The sequence below is a fragment of the Rutidosis leptorrhynchoides genome, chromosome 11, assembly GCF_046630445.1.
Source record: "Rutidosis leptorrhynchoides isolate AG116_Rl617_1_P2 chromosome 11, CSIRO_AGI_Rlap_v1, whole genome shotgun sequence".
Classification (NCBI taxonomy): domain Eukaryota; kingdom Viridiplantae; phylum Streptophyta; class Magnoliopsida; order Asterales; family Asteraceae; genus Rutidosis; species Rutidosis leptorrhynchoides.
The window spans coordinates 168,289,784-168,292,532 of NC_092343.1; the positions used below are offsets into that span (position 1 = coordinate 168,289,784).

The window sequence follows — 2,749 nt, forward strand, 5'->3', positions numbered from 1 at the left end:
TTGATAGTCGGTATGAGTTTTTTTTTAGGATGCTATGTTATTATGATGTTTATGTTTATTGTAACTGGTTCAAAGACTTGTCTATCTTTAATACTCTCCAAGCTGATTTACTCATATTACTACATCCAATCATATAGAAGTTCTGTACAAAGCAAGAATTGAATGAATAACGATGAGTTAGTTAGTGAAATTAGTCATAACTGTATACAAAATAACGTTTTTAAAGGAAAATGAGCGGACTAGAAAGTGATCCGGCTGATAAGGCAATGAAGGCTACGACATTAGAAAAATGATATTCGCCAACCTGATTAACACATCATATAAGCATGACTACCACGTTCCATGCCCAATCACACGCAAATGCATCAGCAGTAAATAACTGTGTGCCAGGAGTATACATTTATAGATGTATGAACCATAGTGAGTAATCAATAAATAGCTTCCCTAAATCAGCATAAAATAGCAAATCCACCAAGAGGTTTAAGCTAAACATATGATCACTATAAAAAATTATGCATTAGCTACAAATACACGGATCAAAAATTAATCACTAACTCAGCTGATACGCATATCCTTATAACGGCAGATATATGATGTATTATTATGTTGACTAAAATTTTTACATACTGATAACAAATGCAGATGATCACATAATAGAAAGTTTACAGAAACAAAATCATACAGAGCGAGTCTCGTATCAAAATGGATTTGAAATCCGTCAATTCCAGTCTATTATTATCTTACGGGGACTGCAAGAGATACGAAATCATATCTCAATTTAATATCGTAAAAGGTACAAAGTATATATTTAAAAACGTTGAACTGATATTACTCGGAAAAAGGAACATATGAGAAGTAATGACAGCGCAAATACCAAAATGATCATTTGCACAATCGGAACAATCAACTGCAAGCATACCCAGATAGCGAAACAAATAAGTTGAGGAAGAAAACCTAACTGGAACAGCAGCAACAAATAGCAAAGCAAATAAGGTAGAGTTTGGTGACAACCGCCGCATACATAATACTTAAGCTGCAATTACGTAAAAACTATGAAACATGTTTATAGATAAGCATACATTGGGATCACCCGAGAGGGACTAAACCACCCGTTGCGATCATCTCCTGTTTTGACTATGCCGATGCAGCGATAATAACCCCGCCCCCATCGCTGCCCGGGAGGAAACCTTGAAACCGATCCAAGGGCACGGTCAAGTAAAACCCCCCTCCCCTTTACCCCCAAACGATATGGGAAAGGTGCCATGGGTGGATACTTCTTATAGGCAGAGATGAAAACAATAAGCAGACAATAGTAACAATACAATTCAGTTATATATATATATATATATATATATATATATATATAGGGGCAGGATCAATGGGGAAGTAACCAATCGGGGGAAGTGGGGGGAAGCAATATTTTTTTTTTTTTTCGTTTTTTTGAATTTTTTTTTTTTCCCGGCATCAAGATCACACGAAAATATGAACATTTAGAAGAGACACTTCGTGATGAATGTTATTATTTAGGCGGAAAAACGATCGACAAAAATAACATTCAAGATAATATTGTTCTTGAAGAATATGAACGTTTTTTCTTCATGTTTTGTGAAGTAAAATTTAGCCCGATTTAGAGTTTAGGGTTTGGTGTTTTGAGTTTATTCCATAAACCCAAAACACCAAACCCTAAACCCTAAACCGTTCGTGTTAAAAACTCAATCTAAATCCTAAATCTAAACCCTAAATCTAAACCCTAAACCCTAAATTTCTAAACCCTAATATCTAAACCCTATAAACCCTAATATCTAAACCCCAATAGCTAAAACCTCAAAATACGCTCGAAAAACACGATAATTGTTATAGATTACTTCTTCGAGCGTTTTCCCGCCAAAATAAAAACATTTATCACAAAGTGTCTCTACTAAATGTTCATATTTTCATCTCATCTATAATGTTCGTGAACAAAGTTTTTTCAAAAAACGAAAAAAAAAAAAAAAAAGTTTTTTCTTCCCCCCGCTTCCCCCCGAATGGTTACTTATATATACATACATACATACATACATATATGAAAACTGAAATACAATACAAGTATTTCCTACCTTCCTTGTTAATTGTAATACATTAATCAGAAGATATATATATATATATATATATATATATATATATATATATATATATATATATATATATATATATATATATATATATGGGTAGGATCAAGAGGGAAGTAACCAATCGGGGGAAGCGGGGGAAGCAAAAACTTTTTTTTTTTTTTGTTTTTTGAAAAAACTTTGTTCACGAACATTATAGATGAGATGAAAATATGAACATTTAGTAGAGACACTTTGTGATAAATGTTTTTATTTTGGCGGGAAAACGCTCGAAGAAGTAATATATAACAATTATCGTGTTTTTCGAGCGTATGTTGAGGTTTTAGCTATTAGGGTTTAGATATTAGGGTTTATAGGGTTTAGAAATTTAGGGTTTAGGGTTTAGATTTAGGGTTTAGATTTAGAATTTAGATTGAGTTTTTAACACGAACGGTTTAGAGTTTAGGGTTTAGGGTTTTGAGTTTATGGAATAAACCCAAAACACCAAACCCTAAACCCTAAACTCTAAATCGGGCTAAATTTTATTTCACAAAACATGAAAAAAAAACGTTCATATTCTTCACGAACAATATTATCTTGAATGTTATTTTTGTCGATCGTTTTCCGCCTAAATAATGACATTCATCACGAAGTGTCTCTTC

The 2,749-nt window shown here is 32.9% G+C and overlaps 1 long non-coding RNA gene across 1 annotated transcript; it reads right to left on the reverse strand.

The window, feature by feature from the left end:
* Positions 1-690: 690 nt before the first annotated feature.
* Positions 691-1,967, reverse strand: LOC139876975 (uncharacterized). The gene is made up of 2 exons (XR_011768394.1): positions 875-1,967; positions 691-749 (listed from the first exon to the last, which is right to left on the reverse strand). It is a non-coding gene; the product is annotated as an uncharacterized lncRNA (long non-coding RNA).
* Between the last annotated feature and the right edge of the window lie 782 nt (positions 1,968-2,749).